Here is a 21,608-nt window from a genome sequence, read left to right as displayed (position 1 = left end):
CAAGAAAATAGAAATGATTATCTCTATTTTTCTAATGAGAAAAATCAAGAAGATAAATCATTTGTTCTAAGTCACACTGATGGTGAGTGGCAGAGCCAAGATTGGAACTCATGTCTGTCTGAGTCTAGAGCCCACCATCATAAATAATACATCACAGACAGCTACTTGCCCACCAAAATCTATTCTCCTCTTCCTCCTGGGCACATGTCTGCCTCACCAAAAACTATACTGCTAATTAAGCTTCCTTTGCACTTAAGTGTGGTCATTTGATAAAGTTCTTATTACAGGAATATGAGTGGAAGTAACGTGTGCAACTTCTGAGTCAAAAGGAACTCCCTGATCCCAGACTTCCTCTCGCTCTTTCTCATGAACTGGAACTCACAACGTCAAGGATCAAGCTTCAGTCACACAGACAATGGCTATATCCTAAGGGATGACAGATTTAAAAGCTTGGAAGAGCCCAAGTTCCTGAATGACTGCAGAGAGCAGAGCTGTCCCATCTACCCGGACCACCATGGAACTGCTGTATGAGAGGAAAGTCAGTTTCTACATTATTTAAACCACTATACTTTTAGAGGATCTTTGTTACAGCAGCTTAACTGATCTCTAATTAATACAGCCAACAAGTATCACATGAACGAGGAAAAGATGCTACAGACTTAGGTAAGAAGGCAGGCATGAGGGTGTGAGAGAATCAGGAAGACTGATATTCTAATTACTGTATCCTTTCTGTGAAATCAGCACTGTAATACACTCTTGATTCCTAAGCACAAAAGACACCTGCAAAACTTCATCTAATGAAAAAAACAAAGCAACAAAAATCAACCACCTGGGATGTAAAAGACAGCAGATACTGGGATTTTTCATTTCTTGTTTTTACTTTGCTTTAGATGCTTAAACAGACTAAGGATCTTTTTGAAATGGATTGGCTCGTGGTAGAATTCATCAGAACAACCAACCTAGAATCTACTAGGTCATACCAAAACAAAATCTCCTTTAAAACAGGCGTCCTGGGGCGCCCGGGTGGTTCAGTTGGTGGAGCAGGAGACTCTTGATCTCAGGGTTGTGGGTTCAAGCCCCATGTTGGGTGTGGAGATTACTTAAAAATAAAATCTTTAAAACAGGTGTACTGAAATGAGCCCAAATCACAATATTGTGACATACTAAGCCTGTATGTCTGGACATCATTGCAATTATCTTCATTTCCCCCCTACACTGTATGTTGCCTCTCTTGGACATGTTGTTGTAGGTCATGCAATGCAATCTCTTTTGTCATTTCTTTGAAAAAATATTAGGAAAGATTATAGGGACAAATCTTCAATTATACACTCACCCCTGAATCTGTGGTTACCCAAAGAACCCATGGGATCTTGCAACTGAATCTGAGAAACCTTAAGTTTTAATTTTTTAATGTAAAAAAATGCATTCCTATGGAAAGTAATTTTCTGAACCACTAAAATGATCATAACTTTTGACACCCTAACTGAATTAGAAATGACAAAAAGTATCTTAATGAAATGATAAAAAGTATTATATTTGCAAAGATGTTCACTAAAGCATTTTTAAAGAAAGGAAAAGCTGTATACAAAACATAAAACAGCAGAGAAAAGAGTTAAATGATGATCCATCCCCAGAGGAAACACAAGACTAATACTTAAAAACAAATCCAAATGCAAGCTGGTGCAGCCACTCTGGAAAACAGTATGGAGGTTCCTCAAAAAGTTGAAAATAGAGCTACCATATGATCCAGCAATTGCACTACTGGGTATTTACCCCAAAGATACAAAAGTAGGGACCCGAAAGGCTACGTGCACCCCAATGTTTATAGCAGCAATGTCCACAATAGCCAAACTGTGGAAAGAGCCAAGATGTCCATCAACAGATGAATGGATAAAGAAGATGTGGTATATATATACAATGGAATATTATGCAGCCATCAAAAGGAATAAGATCTTGCCATTTGCAACGACGTGGATGGAACTGGAGGGTATTATGCTGAGCGAAATAAGTCAAACAGAGAAAGACATGTATCATATGACCTCACTGATATGAGGAATTCTCAATCTCAGGAAACAAACTGAGGGTTGCTGGAGTGGGGGGTGGGGTGGGAGGGATGGGGTGACTGGGTGATGGACACTGGGGAGGGTATGTGTTCTGGTAAGCGCTGTGAATTGTGCAAGACTGTTGAATCTCAGATCTGTACCTCTGAAACAAATAATGCAATATATGTTAAGAAAGAAAAAAAGAAGAAGAAGAATGTAGCAGGAGGGGAAGAATGAAGGGGGGGAAATCGGAGGGGGAGAAGAACCATGAGAGACGATGGACTCTGAAAAACAAACTGAGGGTTCTAGAGGGGAGGGGGTTGGGAGGATGGGTTAGCCTGGTGATGGGTATTGAGGAGGGCACATTCTGCATGGAGCACTGGGTGTTATGCACAAACAATGAATCATGGAACACTATATCTAAAACTAATGATGTAATGTATGGGGATTAACATAACAATAAAAAAATTTAAAAAAAAAATAACTATATTCAATACAGTGATAAAAAAAAAAAAAAAAAAAACAAATCCAAAAATCCAAAGGAAAAGCACTGAGAAACAAATTTAATCTTTTTGGGTATCTTTCAAAGAGATTTCAAAAAGGAGGTCTGCTTTTTGCATGACCCAGAACAACACAGGTGACATACAGTGTAGGAATTAAAAAAACAGGTTCTGCAAGTCAAGTAATATCAGGGAGGAGCAAACAGACAAATCCCATTTGGGGACCTCTATAGGACAGTTGACCAGGCTTTTTCAGTTAATCGCATTTTTTTAAAAGATGAGTCTGCTCTGGATGAAAATAAAGTTAAGAAATATAACAACCATGGCAATATAGAGATCATTATTTGCATCCTGGTGTGTATGAATCAAGATTTAAAAATTACATTTTGGGGACAATCAGTGGAATTTGAATATGATTGGGTTACATGTAATATCAAAGAAATACTGCTATTTTGTCAGGTATCATGATGGTACTACAGTCCCATAAGAAAATATCCATATTCTCTAGAAATGCGTAATGAAGTACGTAGGGGTGAAATGACAAAAGGACTAGGACTGACTTCAACACACTGCAGTCACAGGTAACAGCCACCAACAAAACACACACAGCTCCGTATGAGTCTGTCTGCCTGAGAAGTTCCTATTTTGAGCCAACACCGACTAGCTCTGTGACCTGAGGCAAGTTACTTGACTTCTCATGCCTCTGTTTCTCTCGTTTACCAGTGACAACAACCCCATCTATCGTTCTCAGGTTATTGTGAGGATCAAATGAGACGAGCTCTGGAAAGCACTCAGCACAGCATGTCGGCTGTAATTATTATGAACCAAACCCTAGTCACCAAAACACTTAAGCCCTCAAAATCTCTCTTCTGTCTTTCTCTCCAGTTCTTGGTTCCATCCCATTTCCTCCCTTGCTAGCCCCGGTTTCCTTCTTGAGCATCTGTTTTAATTGTTAACAATGAATTACCATCTCATTAATTTTTTAAATGACTTTCTTTTTATTTTTTAATTTAATTTAATTTTATTTAAATTCAATTAACATATAGTGTAATGTATTATTAGTTTCAGAGGTAGAGTTCAGTGATCCATCAGTTGTCTGCAGCACCCAGTGCTCATTACATCACATGCCCTCCCTAATGCCCATCACCCTATTACCCCACCCCCCAACCCACCTCCCCTCCAGCAACCCTCAGTTTGTTTCCTATAGTTAAGAGTCTCTTATGGTTTGTCTCCTCTGATTTCATGATTTTCTTTTTAAAAACTTAGGAAAACCATGGAACAACATGGAAATAAGGAGAATACAAAAGTATGAATGTGGAGAAGGATCAAAGGAAAAGTGGAATATATAAATTGAGGCATTTTGAATGAAATCAGAACCTTATACCTAATGATTTCTGTTATTAGGTTCAAGCAAAGAAAAAAAGAAAAGCAAACTCAACAGACTTAAGGGACCCTAAGAACAACTGAATAATAAGTATGTGTGTGCGTATTTCGATGGAGGGCATGTTTGGCTATTCCTGGCAAACCTAGAGCACAAAAAGGAAACAGAAGACACAAACTAATAGGAGTAATAGTAATACTACTTATCTCATTGATTCCATGGTTTCATGGGTGTGTAACCTATGCAGTCACACAGGGTCCTGTGCTTAGAAAGGCCCCATACTTGATTTCACATTCTGCGATCACTATTTTGAAATTCTTAATAATTTTTTAATAAAGGGCCCCACATTTTCATTTACACTGGGCCCTACAAATTATCAGTCCTGATTCTACCTTATGAGATTGGCACTACTATTATTCTTATTTTAAAGAAGAGATGGGGTGCCTGGGTGGTTCAGTCGGTTAAGCGTCTGCCTTCGGCTCAGGTCATGATCCCAGGATCCTGGGATCAAGCCCCGCCTCGGGCTCCCTGCTCAGCGGAGAGCCTGCTTCTCCCTCTCCCTCTGCCTGCCGCTCTGCCTACTTGTGCTCTCTCTCTGTCAAATAAATAAATAAAATCTTTAAAAAAAGAAGAAGAAGAAGAAGAGAAAGCTGGGGCACCTGGGTGGCTCAGTCATTAGGCGTCTGCCTTCAGCTCAGGTCACGATCCCGGGGTCCTGGGATCGAGTCCTGCATTGGGCTCCCTGCTCAGCGGGAAGCCTGCTTCTCCCTCTCCCTCTGCCGCTCCCCCTGCCTGTGCTCTCCTGCTCTCTCTGTCAAATATATGAATAAAATCCTTTAAAAAAATAAAAAAATAAAGAAGAAAAAGCTGGGGCTCTAAGAGGTTAAAGGACTTGCCTAAGGTCCCACAGCTAGCAAGTGATAGGATTCGAACACTGGCTCTCTCCATAGGAGGCTCTGGAAAGAACTGAAAGAGGAAAACAGAGAAGAATTTAGTCTGAGAGTTAATACAACCCCATGAAGGAGTCTATTATGTAGCTGATGTCAGACTCCATAGCACAAGACGGTGTGAGTAGAACATGGGAAAGGTGTAAGCACCCCTTTGCCCTCCTGGAAACTTGATCTGCAGGAAGGAAGAGCCAGAATCATTTTCCCATGCAAACTGGCCAACTCCTTGGAGGCTTCTGTGTTCCTTGGAGAACTAAAGCAGTCAGGGATTAGGATGGTCCTGTTACTCTGTTAAAGTGAAACTTTAAAAACCATGTTTCAACATAATGCTTCCTTAGCTTAGGCAGCACAGAAAACTGTTGGTCCATCCCTGTCCTAACAACCACTTCTGGAAGTCACAGAACTCTGCAGGAAACAAAGGCTCAACAGGAGGAGCTGCTGGACTTGATAACTACCCACATCCTCCTTCAGACCCACCCGTGTGTTCCTTCTGCCTGACTCTGGAACAACCCGAGGATCATCTTGACAACATTAGCAAAATACAGAGTCACACAAAGTCTTAAGGGTTCTATTCCAAGAGGTTTAGTGGCTGTGACTGTTCTTTTAAATGGATCATTAGACTTACAGCACATTTCTAAAAACGAAATAAAATAAAAATCTTAGGACTCAGGGAACCAGTTCCCAGGTTAGCAATAAGAAAACAATCCCCCAGGTCTCAGGTGTGGTCTCACTTTGGAGGAGGTGCAATGGGTTGTATGCTGTTGTGCTTGTTTCATTTAGGCCAGAGTGATGGTATGAGTTGTGAAGACTCCTAATGGCAATTAATGGGAATAAGACAGATTTTCAGATAGGAAGCTAGTCTGTAGGGGGTACCTGAGACAGGGAGGAAGCTCCTGTTCTTCCCTGGGATCCTCTTCCCGTACCTGGATCTGCTTCCTGCCTTGTCTTGGGGAAAAATACCCTCTTCCACAGAAGGTAGCCCCATAGTAAAGGCAGAGTGGTGCCCAGAAAACCAGATGGCCTAATTCAGAGATTTCCAAATATGGCCACAGAGCGTAATCCTCTGGAGTAGCTTCTTAATATACAGATTCCATGACCTACCCTAGGGCCACTGGTCCCACAGTGTTATAGGTCATTACCTACAGGTCATTACTGAAGCTGTTGATGCAGCTGGCTGAGAAGACTCAATTAAACGAACTTATTCTCTCCAGGACTGATGAAATATAATATGGGTTATTTATGCTTAGGATTGGCCTGTTTTAGGTAAGATAGACTTATTGTGAATTAATTCTCTTTCATTGATTTGACTCATTAGTTACCACCAGGAACAAGCCTTCTAGTTCCTTGTGCTGACTCAGCAGTTGCTAGAGTGTGATTTTGATAGGCAGAGGTTAGTGAGAAGAGAAATACAGGTCTGGTAAATGAGGTCATTAGCAATGTCTTACTCCTTACCATGTTGGTTTTTGGCCATGTCTGATTGACCTAGTAAAAGGTAATGACCAGTAATATGTAATGACCTACAACATTCTGAATGCTTACCTAGGAGACATAGAAGACCCACGGTTGCAAGAGACTGAATGGAGCTCGCTAAACTGTGTTTGTTGACATAGAAGGTACTTGCAATGCAATTAACTGATAAAGGATCTGCTTCCAGAAAATATTTAACAACAACACCAGAAACAAGAAACTTCCAATGAATCAGTAAGAAAGGCAAAGACTATCCAGTAGAAAAATAGGCAAAGGATATTATGACTAAGGATTCCACAAAAAGGAAATCTGAATGACCTATACAACTATGCAATGATGCTCAGGGAAATAGAAATAAAAAATGAGATACCATTTGATACACACTAGATAACATGAGCTGTAGCGAGCATGTGGGAAAACAGAAACTGCAGTAGAGTGCTGTTGGAGGTAAGCAGGCACAAGCACTTCGAAGAGTATTTTGAACAGGAAAGCGAAGACACGCAGCTCCATTCCCTGGTGTCTGCCCTACAGAAGCTCATGCACCTGTGAACAAGGAGACCGTTCCGGGATGTTCACTACAGCATTATTATAACTGCAAAAGAAGTAAAACAACTTAACGGCTCATCAGTTAGATGTATACATGTCGAAATGAATAAATCTCAAAAAAGTAGTGTTGAAGGGCAAAAGCAAGGTGCAAAAGCATATTGATGGTAAATACAACCTATAAAACTCAAAATAATACTAAATATTATTTATGGATACAGACATGTAGTAAATATGCAAAATCACGCATGGGAATGTGGCATGGATATGACATGCCATCTTTAAGCTAGGGAAAGAAGTAAAAGAGAGGGGGCAGAGCTTTGACCCTCATTATTCTATTTTCATTTTTAAAATGAGAGACAAAAGAAATCTGAAGCAAATATGGCACAATATGAAATCTGTATTGTGGGCACATGGGTTTCTAGAAAATGATTTTCTTTTCCGGTTGTTTTAAACATTCAGTAATTAAAATTTTTATTTCAGATGAACTTAAGAATAAGAATACACATTAGAGAATTCATGTTTCCATGTATATTTCAAGAAACTGGAAATTCAGACCTTAATTATTAACACTCAATACCTTCACTGATTTGACTAAACAGATGACTAGGTGAGTGGTAGATAGGAGGAGGCAGGGATGGATGGGTGGATAGACGGATGGATGGATGGATGGATGGATGGATGGGTGGATGGATGGGTGGATGGATGAATGGGTGGATGGATGGATGGATGGATGGGTGGATGGATGAATGGGTGGATGGGTGGATGGATAGACTGACACTGGGATACAGAGATAGAGACAGAAGAAATAAAGTAGCTTAGAGAAGTGAAAAGTTTAACGAAGTCATATAAAATGAAGTGTTCAGGTTTGGGCGTCTGAAATCCCAGCTCTGCCACCTCCTTGACTGCCACCTCGGGTCGGGCCACCATGTGAACTATACAACCATGTGAATGGTGCCCCTGGAATCGTGCGGTGTCCCAGCCCTGATGGATAAATGCCTTCGCTCTGAGTCCTCACTTCTTTATCTGTAAAATGAACCCTGCCTCATACCTGCCTCACCTTCCTCACTTAGGAAAACTAAACGAGACAATGTATGTGAAGTGCTTAGCAAAGAGGTCAACACGAAGTAAGGAGTGAGCATATGGTAATTATTATCCAGGTAGTACTAGGAAAATGGCCACCAAGCCTAACATTCAAGAATAGGTTAATGTGCAACAGTAGTCCTAGTAGATGTCTCCTTAGAATTGAAAAAATCATCCACTTGCAGTAGAAAAGTAACATATGTACCTTACTTCTATCTAGTCGGCTTGGCTGATCTTGATGACTGTAAGTTTTCCAGAAGGCATTGGAGTGTGCTAAGCCAGCGGCCTTCCCATCCGCTCTCCTTCCCATCCACAGCGCCGCAAGGGAGTGGGGTTGGGCTGGGCTGTTGAGGGCCCAGATCCTCCCTCTGCTGCCATCAGACAGAGCAGATGGGCCTTTGTGTGCCCTTAGATACAGGGATCTCTTAGCTAACGTAAGAGATGTAAGACTTTATAAACGTAAATCCGATTTTATGTAAGGCTCTCCACAAAGCATGTTCATGGTGTAGAAAAATACACAACAAGCTCAGCCATGATGTGGTGTGGCATGCGGGGAGAAGGGGGCAGGACAGGCGGGGGAGGCAGCAACATGGGGCCGCTAGAAGCCGTCTCTTCTCCGTTTACACTGTCATAGCGCAGGAACTGATTTCATAATTAAAAATAAGCTGGCTTACGCACACATAGCAGACTTAGCATAAGATTTTCCTTGAAGGGCACCTCTTTTGGCCATCTATTTTTATTTCTAGTTCAGTCATCTATGTAAGCCCAAAACGTAGTGGCTTAGAATTGACTATTTCTCTTAATTCTGCACTTTGCTGGATGGTCCCTCTGCTTTTCTAGTGGGCTCGCTCATCCTCCTGCCATCAGCTGGGGAGTCACCTGGCCTGGAAGGTCCGAGATGCCTCCTCATGTGCCCAGCTCTCAGTACCGGATGTTGGCTAGGTGGCCTCAGTTTTCATCCCCACGGCCTCTCATCCTCTGGCAGAGTAGAGCAGCTTCTTCCCCGGGGGGTCTGAGGGTAAGGACCCAAGAGGACAGAAGGGGCGGTTTCTTCACCTGGTCGTCTTAGGGCAAGGACCTGTGAAGATGGAAGTGGGAGCTGCGAGGCCGCTCGAAGCTGGGCTGGCCCCTGGTCAGCGCCGCTACCAGCCCATCACCCCACTCTGACAGTCTAAGCCAGTGGAAAGGCCACCAGATTCCAGGGGACGAGAAACAGATTCCACCCCTTGATGGCAGAAGCAGCAGAGTCCCACTGTAAAAGATGTCAGCAGAAATGGTTTTAGCTGTCTTAGAGAACAATCTGCCACACAGCTCTCTGAAAGTCAGGCATGGACGGGTCTGGGCTTCTGTGTATGATTTATTAAAAAAAAAAAAAAAAGTCCATGGTTACAAAGAAAAGTTTGATAACCACTCTGTGAAAGCCAAAGACCAGAAAATAAAAATAGGAGCGAGCAGCAGTTTTTTTTTTTCCTCCTGAAGAAAAGTCTTCCTGGTGGGAGCAACAGGGTTCCTGAGGAAGCGAGATTTCTCCTCCACTGAGCAGACAGTGAGAGTCATATCGATGTGACCAATGAAGATGGTGAACAAGTGATTGGGGGGGGAGGGGAGCAGTGGGGTCCCCACTGGAGCAGGTACCCGAGACTCGTCCCCGCGGAGCACCGACGACAGAGCGGGCTGCCTGCGTGGAGCCAGGCCAGGCTGCCCAGGGAGAGAGCGGTGGGGCAAGGTGAGCCTGAGCGCGCGGGGGGCGGGAGGAAATGGCACGGAACGAGGCAGATATGGGGACAGCAGCAGCTGCTCAGAGACAGCGATGCCCTTCACCCGAGGGACAAAAGGCTGAAAGGCGGCCCTCCGGCATTCCTCCCTTCCTCTTCCGGAGAGAGAAAAGGAAAACTAAGAAAGAGGCTTTGTCAAAATAGCAGAGCCATATTAATATAATAATTGAACCCTAAGTAAATGAGGGGAGAATCTAGAATGCCCTGACAACTCAAAAGGAGAAGACAAAGAGGAGAAAAGAAGAGAACAGAACAACACTGAGCTTTAGACAATGAGCAAGCCATCCCCCTCTGAGAAACACTTTCCCGCTCCCTCTGTGCGGGCAGGTGGGCACATAGAGTCACACTTGTATACGTGCGTTTATAATTGGTTTCATTTTATTCCATAGTAAAGTGGGTTAATAGTGCGTCCATATTGTGACAACATTCTCTAGCAAATGTCCTAATTAGGAACCCTAACTAGCTTTCCATTATTTCAAAACTGTCTAAATCTGGGTAGACCCCAAAGACCATCTGGAACCTGGACATATGCCCGGGCAGCAAGGGACTGTCCTTCATTAGACCTCTCCAGGCCCCACCTATGTGAAAGAGAGAAAGAGTGATGGAGAGTTACATGGCGAATACTCTGGAAAACAGCATTCCCTGCTCAGACATTTGGTTTCGTGATTTCATCTTCTTTGCAACTGACCGTGTTCATAAAACTTCAAAGGAGATTTTTCTGGTGCTGTGGCTATTGAAAATTAACTGGGACAAGCATTTATTTAAGTATGCATTGATGTCTGCATACATATGCAGAACACTCATCCGAGAAACAGCAGAAAGTACTGCTATTCTTTATTTTATCTTTAAACTACTTCAGTTTGAAAGGGAAGCTTTTAAAAAATCAAGAATAACTTCAAAATCCAGAGGGAGGAATTGCCAATAAAGTAAAACCACTCACGTTGATTTATCATTGTATTTCTGCAACCATTGCTTGCTTCAGTAGCTTGTCACTGGAGTTGGGGGGGAGGTGGTATTCATCTGGATCTCGGTCGCACATTAAAAAAAAAAAAATCTGATATGGATTTTAAAATTCAATCATAAAGCTCCCCCAAGTGGATAATTTTTAAACTACACCAAGAAACCAGCCATGGCATCTAGGATTGCAATCAGGACTGAGGCCCAAATATGATTGTAATGGGCAGCAGTGACCTGACTTATCCACCATTTTGTACATAATTTAATAAGATCAGCATCCTGGGAAAAGAATTCTATAAATGTTAAAATGGCATCTGCAAAAACGCTCCCCCTGGCTTCCTGGGAACTTAACGGGGGATAGAAGCTGCCCGTGGCTATGCAAGATCTTACCTGGACTCAAAGGATGCAGGATACAGTGATTTACAGCTGCTCAGGGGTGGAAAATCCCCTTGTGGCCTCTCTGGAAAAGCTCCCTGGTCCACTGAATTGTGTTCCTTACTCCACTATCTGGGCTGATTATACTGAATTACTTGGCACCCCTGTTAAGCCTGTCACTTAGATTCCAGAACAAATTAAGTCTGTTGAAGGCTTTGCTCTTTCTCTCTATTAAAATATTCATATCTACTCTAACAACCTGATAAAAACTGGCTAAAAGCCTTGATGGTATCCCCAACAGGGAATGCCATTTTTAATGAACACGCAAGCATCATAAATAAAAAATAACTGGTCTTAATAAAGAATTGATAGAGCAGCTCTGGCCCCAGACAGGTGTCAATATGGAAGCTACACACAGCCTTGGGAGACCCAGTGCAGCAAAGTCTCCCAGAGCCTAAGGGCATCCAACCAGCAAACTCCAAACAAAGGCAAAATCAATGAAATTCCTGAATACCTTTCCATAAAATCACTGAATCTAGTGGGTCTCAATGGGGGTGAACGGTAGAGGGTGTCCAGGAGGCCCCTCTGGGGGACTATAAGAAAGTAAGGGGAGGGGCGCCTGGGTGGTACAGTCGGTTAAGCAGCCAACTCTTGATTTCTGCTCAAGTTGTGATCTCCGAATCATGAGATCGAGCCCCCTGTGGGGCTCCATGCTCAGCACAGAGTCTGCTTAAGACTCTCCTTCTCTCTCTCTGCCCCACCCCCAATCAAATAAATAAATAAATAAATCTTTAAAAAGAGAAAAAAGTGTCAGGGGAGTACAAAAGGGCATCCATAGGTGGTAATAACAGTAACAGCTAATGTTTCTGGAGCATTTACCATGTACCAAGCATCATCATCCCAACAAGTCTGTCAAATGGGCAGTATCATCCCCTCCTCACAAATAAAAGCATATGGAGTATATATAAGTAGCCCGAGGTCTGAATTCCAACCTAGGTCTGACCTTAATCCTGAGTCCCTAACCACTAAAGGCTTTAGAAACCCTGCTTAAGGGGCGCCTGGGTGGCTCAGTCGTTAGGCATCTGCCTTTGGCTCAGGTCGTGATCCCGGGGTCCTGGGATCAAGCCCCGCATCGGGCTCCCTGCTCTGTGGGAGGGCTGCTTCTCCCTCTCCCACTCCCCCTGCTTGTGTTCCCTCTCTTGCTGTGTCTCTGTCAAATAAATAAAATCTTTAAAAAAAAAAAAAAAGAAAGAAAAACTTCTTAAAACTCTCAACTCATTCCAATTAGTTTTTGGTAAAAATGGGACACGAAGTCAGCAATCACAGAATCCTGGCCGCCTCCCGACTAGGCCAGCGGACTGCCCGCTCCAACCCCACGCCATGGTCCCACAAGAGCGCACGGGACTTACATTCATGGGCTCCAGAAAATTAACTAAATATATACTCGCACGGCCTCTGGAATCACAGCAGAACTGCAGCCCTGGCTCTGTCGTTTGGGGATTGGGAAACACGTTATGTCATCTCTCTGAGCCTGCAAATGTGTCCATTCAACAGGGATGGCAGTCTTAACTATTCACACCAGCTCTTTTCCAAAAGGGTTTCGGGCAGCTAATAACACCTACCGCACTGAGTGGTGGTCAGAATAAAATAGAATTTTATTAGCTATTTATGACGACAGCGCTTGTTATGACACAACCTCCAAGAAGAGCCCAGCACAGCGCCTGGCTCACGGCAGGCTGGTGGTTAACGCTGACCTTCTGCCCCCATGCCCTGGACCACTCACAGAGCATCCGGCTCCCCAACAAGGTCCTTCCAGGGGCTCCCAGGCCCGAGCTACCACCCCACCGTTCTAAGGCTCCCAGTGCACGGCTCTCATCCCTCTCATGACCTGGTGTCTCGGGATGGCGAGATCAAAAAAAAAGGAGTTGAACCAATCCCAGCTTCTTCTCACTCCTCAAGTGCATTCCCAGAAAAAGTGCTTAATTAGCCAAAAGTATATAGTTGGAGTGGTGTCCTGCAGAAGAAGTTTACCTCACTTAATTCTAGACTTCCTTTCCAAGTAGTACGGGCAACCCTCCCCTGAGGGAGCCCAGTGTGCGACATCCAAGAGCAAAATAGAAGAAGGAGCTTTTCAATCGGGGAGTGGTATAGGCAATCCAGACAAGCAAACCTTCTTTCTTCAATCATACTGTTTTCCTGTTTTGGTTCATTATGAGTTTTAGGCAAGTACCATTTTCTGGAATGCTAGCACAGCCAGACTGCATGTCCAGGCCAAGACGTGTAACCTCAGCTTTCTTATCCATAATACTGGGATAGTGATGAATCGTCCCTTGTAAGGTGGCTTTAAAGATGAAATGAAATAATCCATGTAAAAGACTGGAGGACACCTGACATGCAGTGAGTGCTCCACAATATTTAGTTTTTATTATTGGAGCTAAAATATAAAATAGGCTGCACTAGCCTTAGCTACCTGGCTGCCAGGTAGAACATCACTGCTGATAAGGGAGAAAAGATTCCAAGGTACAAACCATGGATTTATAATGAACTCTTTTTTTTTTTTTTTAACATTTTATTTATTCATTTGAGAAAGAGAGAGCAAGAATGAGTGGGAGAGGGGCAGAGGGAGCAGACTCCCCACCGAGTGAGGAGCCGATGCGGGGCTCGATCCCAGGACTCTGAGATCATGACCTGAGCCGAAGTCAGATGCCCGACCGACTGAGCCACCCAGGCGCCCCTACAATGAGCTCTTGACAGTTTCAGTTGTTATGAAAATAAGAAGTTACCACTGAACTCTTAATCAGCTGGCTGTTAGAAAAAGATTGCCTTTTTTAAATCAATGCCCACATGTGGGTCACGTATCAAAGACAGGGTAGCAACATGCATGATCTTTTCCTTCATCCAATGAGTCCAATGTGATCAATGCTTAAAAAAAGAAAGTATGTCTCTCACAGCACATGTCAAAAGTTTCTTAGGTTCAGGGTGTAAGAGAACTTCGCCACCCCCAACCCACACCCCAAGGCCCTACTCAGAGTCTAAGTGGCATCAGGGACCCTCATTCAGCAACTGCTAACAGCTACATTGCTAAAAGTTAGATACGGTTCTCAACAGACAGCTGGGGTCAGAAAGAAGAGCATTTCTTCCATTTACCACATAGGTCAGAACTTCGCAGGGATGCAGCCAAGAGGCCCAATCCTCGTCTCATCTCAGGTGGGAAGGGGAAAGGTCAGGGTTCTTCTTGCTCAAAAATATCTCCCCCGTAATCCTATCAATTTGTTTCACTGAGTCTACCAAATTCTCCTCTTAAAAGTGAATACTGCATAAAAAAGAAATCTAAGAGGAGATGCTCCATAGTATATACTGGTTTTCCCTAGGTAGTGGGATTGTGAGTGATTTGGGTTTTCTACTTTTTTGTTTATCTGTATTTTCTAGGGTTTGTTTTTTTTTTTACAGTGAACAATTAAAAGTTAATTTTGATTTTAAAAAGACTTTTCATAGATGGATTAAATAAATTATATTTGGCAGGAATCCCCCTTAAAAAGGAAGAAAGGAAACCACAATGAGATATCACTCCACACTCATTCAAGTGGCTGTTTGTGTTACTGGAAAATAACAGGTGTTGACAAGGACAGGAGAAACTGGTACCCTCCTATCCTGCTGGCAGGAATGTAAAATGGTGCAGTCATTTGGAAAACTGTCCACGTTTGACATTAAGTTACCATCCAGCCCACAACACCCTACCTAGGTATATATTTAAGAGAAATGAAAACATATAACCACATAAAAATCTGTAAACAAATGTTCACACAGCAGTATTCATAATGGCCAAAAAGTAGAAACAACCCAAATGTCCACCAGTGGATAAATAGATCAATAAAATGTAGGCTAGCCATACAACGGAATATTATTTGACCATCAAAAGCAATGAAGTGCTGTTACACACTATTACATGGATGAATCTTGGAAACATGCTAAGTGAAAGGAGTCACAAAAGGCCACATATTCTATGACTCTGTTTACACAACACATCTAGAAGAGGCAAATCTGCTGGGACAGAAAGCAGATCAGTGGTTGCCTGGAGCTGGGAGATGTGGCAAGCGAAGGAGGAATGGTAGCCAGAGGGTATAGCGTTTCTTTGAAAAGAGACGATTGCACTTATTTGTGAATATGCTAAAAACCACTGTGTTATCCACTTTAAATGGGTGGGTTGTATGAAATGTCAGTGATACCTCAATAAAACAGTTACCCCAAAATGAAAGAAAGCAATCCGAGTAGGATTGGATTATTGACTTGTATGAGGAGGGAGCTGCTTTGGGTCAGGGGCACATGTGGGAGGTCAGAAGTCTCTGGAGAGAGGGCACCAAGGACAGGGTATGCTATGCAGCCAAATGATTAACCTGCGGCAAAAATCACCCTCAGGCCTTGGGACAGGCCTGGGCTTCCTCTCCTACACACCACCCAGTCAATAACCCAGATCATTCCCTGCAGCTCACCCTGAGCACTACAAAACTACTGGGAGGAGAAAGGCAGAGCCAGGAATCAGAAACCGAATCCACCACAATCACAGGACATCAGCCAACTTAGCAGTGATTGCCCAGACCTGGCTGTTCATCAGAATCACCCAGGAAGTTTGCTTGACTCTCTGCTTGTTTTGAAATATAGACCTCTGGGCCTTACAACGCAGATATTCTAATTCCATAGGTCTGGTAGATACCTAGGAATCCTGTAGCTTTTAAATGTTTCCTCCATGTTTCTGACCATAAACCAGGCATAGGAACTTCTGGACGGGAGGATAACCCCTCTTAAGACATTTTTGAAGAAAATAAGAATAAACATGCTTTTAAATCTTAATAAAAGCCTTTAGCTTCCATGCAAAGGCAATACATAGAAACTGCTTAATAACGTGGTTTTTTTTTAATCCCTGGGACAGCTGCAAAACAAATTTTTAAAAGAATAAAAATATTCATGTCTCCACAACTCAGCAATTCTCAGACGGAGTGAGGTGTTCCAATCGATTCTCCTAAATTGTTCCTAAGCTACTGCTTAAACATCATAGAATTTAAAAGCTGAAGGAGATTTGGATACAGCTTCAACTCTCTCATCATAGACAAGAAGAAACATCAGCCACACAGATGAAGGATCTTTCCCACCCGGCAAGCTGACCCGGATTAGGACCCAAGCAGGGGTGCTCACAGTCCTGCCCTCTCTCTGACATCGCAGGATGTTCTGCAAGAATAGCTCACACTGAGGTCTTCCATTGCAGTAAAATTAGTCTCTGCGGATGTGAAGAAATGGCATTTAAGCAATAACGCGAACTATGGACTCCGAGGCGCATTCTACTGAGAAGGAACCTGCAGGTCACAGGACCAGAATCTACCAGGTACAGGTAACCCGGTTCCATAAACCACAGTGAACCAACAAGAAATGATGCTGGAGGATGCGGACTTGAGTCGGAGCCTTCTGAGAGAGATGAGTATTATACTCTCAGACCCAAACCTGATGTCCACTGTGAATTACACAGGGGGTGGTTAGGGTGCATCGCTGGAACTATTGTTGCCCCTACAAAGATTGAATCACACTCCCTGTCCAAGCTGATGTCACCTGTACGTTTTCCCAAGACCGCCACATTGTAGCAGCAAGAAGCCCTCCCCTGAACGCAAATACAGTGGAATATTGGGTTTGGGTTTTCAAGATTTGTCACAGGCATGATTGTAACACCCCTGCCAAAGCCCTGTTAACCTCTCCCCTGTCTGCCTGCCTGCCTGCCCCTGAAACCGGGACACCAGATGTGGCCCCGCCAGTGCTCACGTCAGGACGCAGGTGGCTGGTGGTGTTCTGATTCCTAAGAGTAACGACCATTCACTTACAGAAGCGAGGAGATACTCTCGGCGTAAGAGTGAAATTGTGGCACGATAAAAAGCACAAGACTTCAATCAAAAGATTGAATCTGTGTGCTCATTCCTTTTATTCACTCTAGGAATTTGGTCAAATCCGTTAACTGCTCCAATTTTTGTTTACTCCCCTATACGAGGGAAGGAACAGTTGCCCTACTTAACATCCAGCTCAGCTGAACTCTTATTTGTAAAAAACATAGAAACGTGGCTAAACTCTATACTCCATGCACATAAGCTGTTAGTGGTTACTACGGGGTTCAGTGTCAGGGGAAAGGTGATCGTTACCAGAAAAACGACAATGTCCACCAGGTGATAACAAGAGCTACCAATCATGGAACACCTCCCAAGAGCTTGGCCAAGTTCTTTACATTCCCTCCACCCAAAAATCTTCTAAAGAAGGCATATTACTGTTCTGTTTGCACTGGGCCCCAGAGCTAGCAAGCAGCAGAGCCAGATTTTGAACTGAAGCAGTCCAACGAGCCTGCCAGTCTCTTACTTTTTAACTCCTCAAATGGTTAGACATCAAATGCAAAGCTTAAAATGAACAATGGTGGTGGAACTCTTTTTATGTTTGGGGGTGTGGTTTTTTTGGGGGGGGGCTTCTCTTTACTGCAGTTTCAAACAACTGTGTGTGACTCACTGCAAGAGGCTACATGCCCAGATGCTCTCTCTCCTCTCGGTAATGGAGCTAACTAGAAAGCGCACGCCCGCCCCTGGGTGCCTGGCTCAGCGCTGAGTCTCCTGTGCTCCAACACTGTACTTTCACCAAATTGGCAGTGGCTCCCCCAGATCTGCTTGTCAGGAAGGAACAGGCTGCTAGGAACAAGCAGCTTGTCTCTAGAATGGCACTGACACGGTCTGCGCAAATTAGCTACAAAGTGAAGAATGTCTGCAAGAAGAAACACGCCCATGGTTTTTAATCCACAAGAATATCTCCTGAGATTATGCTTCCTTGTCCAAGCAAGAAGCTCAAAGGAAAGGGTCAGCTTTCACCAAAAAAGGAAAAAAAGGGGGGGGGGGATTTGTGAATCAGCATCTGAGACCACAGTGGGACCCATGCTAGGCACAGTCATTGGCCCTCCCCCTGCCTCCGGCTAGAGGGGCAAGGACATTTATCATTAGAGCCTCAAGGGGGCCCTCAAGTGACCAGATTCAGGAAGATTCCCTCACAGGAAAGACCCCAACAGGGACAGAGCTGTTGGAGGAGGGCAAGTACATCCCAAAGCCTCCATCCTTCCCACAATTCTCCTGATCTCAAAGCTTTCTTCTTCTTCTTTTTTTAATTTTATTTATTTATTTGAGAGAGTGAGAGAGGGGTGAGGGACAGAGGGAGAAGCAGGCTCCCCAGTGAACAGGGAGCCCGATGTGGGACTCAATCCCGGGATTCTGGGATCATGACCTGAGCTGAAGGCAGACGCTTAACCGACTGAGTGACCATGGCGCCCCTCTTTTTTTTTTTTAAAGGAAAGGTTTTTGTTTGTTTGTTCTTTTAAGACTCCATTTTTAAGTAATCTCTACACCCAACATGGGGCTCGAACTCACAACCTCGAGATCAAGAGTCACATGCTCTTCCAACTGAGCCAACCGGGCGCCCCTTAACCATTGCCTGCTTATGGGGGGCAGCAGCATGAGCAAACTCTTCAGTCCTCGGCAAGGCCTCCGAGGCCCCTGCAGGAGGCCCTTGGGGAGAGAGTCCTGCTCATCAACGTCTCACTTCTTTCCCACCGTCACCACCACGTACTGCAGCCTGACCAAGCAACTATCTGTCCAGATCACTTGTCACATGCCTAGCACGGAGGGGGTGCCACAAGGATCCTGTGCTGGATCTGTGAGTACTTGCATTTCCCTAAATGAACCGTGTTCTTTTCCTTCTCCAGGTCTTGATTCAAGCTACCCTCCCTGACTGAGTTGTCCTTCCCATTCCTCTAACTTCCTCTCTGTTTACAAGAATCAGCTTTAGAGTTCTGCTCGCTTGGGAAATCATCGTTGACCTGTCCCTGAGCCCAGTTAGGGACACCAATTACCAAAAAGCTCCTGTGTGTGATGAAGAAGAAATGGGAATGGTTTTTACTTAAAAAGCACACCCAAATTTACTTACAGATGAGTGCTGTCCCCTTTAAAAAAGTTATTTAGTCCACTTTAAGACATCAACTGAGTTTCTGACGTTCGTAACCCCCTCTTCAAAGGCTAAGGAATACATTAAATTTCCCAGAACATCAGGCCACTAAGGGTGGCTTCACTTTTCCCACCTCTCAGAATTCTGAATGAGTCAAAAACTCAGGGCCAGGAGGTAACTTGGAGATCAACTCAACCCCTCATTTTACAATGTGGAAACTGAGGTTCATGGAAAGTTGAGGTCATCCCAGAGATCAAATAGGAAGTGAATGGCAGAGTTTGGACAAGACCTCAGCTTATCCAAGCACACACTCAAGGCTTTGATCTTTTTTCATCTCACACTCAGAAGAAAAATACCTCCCAATTCCTACTTTGAATCACATTCCATGCTTTGTTTTGCTTTTTGCTTCAAAAGTTAAATATTACGCTGAAAATTTAAATCAAAGGTAGAATATTGTAAGAGCTCCAGATGGTTTTGCCATAAGACATATTACGTCAAGACCTGCGGCCATCCCTAGTGAACAAAAGCTAATCCCAAGGTTCCAACCAGTTTTTAGTCCAATGTTCTTTAAACATCACTAATTCGTATATCATTATCTCAATTTTTGTCAGATTTGACCACCACCTTTACAATTATTCACTTATTTCTTTTCTTGACTCACTTTTCTTTAAATCACTTTTTAAAACATAAATATCTAAAGTGGCAGGATATAAAATCAATCCACAGAAAGCAGTGGCATTTCTATACACCACCAGGACAGAAGAAAGAGAAATTAAGGAGTCGATCCCATTTACAATTGCACCCAAAACCATAAGATACCTAGGAATAAATCTAACCAAAGAGACAAAGAATCTGTACTCAGAAAACTATAGAATACTCATGAAAGAAACTGAGGAAGACAGAAAGAAATGGAAAAACGTTCCATGCTCATGGATTGGAAGAACAAATATTGTGAAAATGTCTATGCTACCTAGAGCAATCTACACATTCAATGCAATCTCTATCAAAATACCATCCACTTTTTTCAAAGAAATGGAACAAATAATCCTAAAATTTGTATGGAACCAGAAAAGACCCCGAATAGCCATAGGAATGTTGAAAAAGAAAAGCAAAGCTGGTGGCATCACAATTCTGGACTTCAAGCTCTATTACAAAGCTGTCATCATCAAGAGAGTATGGTACTGGCACAAAAACAGACACAAATCAATGGAACAGAATAGAGAGCCCAGAAATGGACCCTCAACTCTACGGTCAACTAATCTTCAACAAAACAGGAAAGAATGTCCAATGGAAAAAAGACAGTCTGTTCAACAAATGGTGTTGGGAAAATTGGACAGCCACATGCAGAAGAATGAAACTGGACCATTTCCTTACACCACACACAAAAATAGACTCCAAATGGTTGAAAGACCTAAATGTGAGACAGGAGTCCATCAAAACCCTAAAGGAGAACACAGGCAGCAACCTCTTTGACCTCAGCGCAGCAACTTCTTCCTAGAAACATCACCAAAAGCAAGGGAAGCTAGGGCAAAAATGAACTATTGCGACTTCCTCAAGATAAAAAGCTTTTCACACCAGAGGAAACAGTCACCATAACCAAAAGACAACCGACAGATTGGGGGAAGATATTTGCAAATGACATATCAGATAAAGGGCTAGTATCCAAAATCTATAAAGAACTTATCAAACTCAACACCCAAAGAACAAATAATCCAGTCAAGAAATGGGCAGAAGACATGAACAGACATTTCTGCAAAGAAGACATCCAAATGGCCAACAGACACATGAAAAAGTGCTCCACATCACTCGGCATCAGGGAAATACAAACCAAAACCTCAATGAGATACCACCTCACACAGTCAGAATGGCTAAAATTAACAAATCAGGAAATGACAGAAGTTGGCGAGGATGCGGAGAAAGGGGAACCTTCCTACACTGTTGGTGGGAATGCAAGCTGGTGCAGCCACTCTGGAAAACAATATGGAGATTCCTCAAAAAGTTGAAAATAGAGCTACCCTACGACCCAGCACTTGCACCAGTATCTGGGTATTTACCCCAAAGATACAAATGTAGTGATCCAAAGGGGCACTTGTACCCCAATGTTTATACCCACAATAGCCAAACTATGGAAAGAGTCCAGATGTCCATCAACAGACGAATGGATAAAGAAAAAGTGGTATATATATATATATATATATATATATATATATATATATATATGTGTGTGTGTGTATACACACACACACACACACACACACACACACACACACACACTGGAATATTACTCAGCCATCAAAAAAATGAAATCTTGCCATTTGCAACGATGTGGATGGAACTAGAGGGTATTAAGCTACACGAAATAAGTCAATCAGAGAACGACAATTGTCATATGATCTCACTGATATGTGGAATTTGAGAAATAAGACAGAGGATCATAGGGGAAGGGAGGGAAAAATGAAACAAGACGAAACAAGAGAGGGAGACAAACCATAAGAGACTCTCAATCTCAGGAAACAAACTGAGGGTTGCTG

At 43.2% G+C, this 21,608-nt stretch overlaps 1 protein-coding gene across 9 annotated transcripts in view; it reads right to left on the bottom strand.

Annotated features, from left to right (window-relative positions):
* The window catches only part of LOC118543989 (uncharacterized), a 170,650-nt gene that overhangs the window by 126,705 nt on the left and 22,337 nt on the right, over window positions 1–21,608 (bottom strand). Inside the window, exon 3 of one of the 9 annotated variants that reach the window (XM_078058246.1) lies at window positions 8,843–9,041. The exons of the other annotated variants lie outside the window; for them this stretch is intronic. The gene's annotated coding sequence lies outside the window, so the exon portion shown is untranslated. The remainder of the gene's footprint in view (window positions 1–8,842; window positions 9,042–21,608) is intronic. 9 annotated transcript variants of the gene reach the window in all.

The sequence above is a fragment of the Halichoerus grypus genome, chromosome 11 (assembly GCF_964656455.1).
Source record: "Halichoerus grypus chromosome 11, mHalGry1.hap1.1, whole genome shotgun sequence".
Lineage (NCBI taxonomy): Eukaryota > Metazoa > Chordata > Mammalia > Carnivora > Phocidae > Halichoerus > Halichoerus grypus.
The sequence above is the reverse complement of the archived record's forward strand: the minus strand, read 5'-3'. Positions and strand labels throughout refer to the sequence as shown.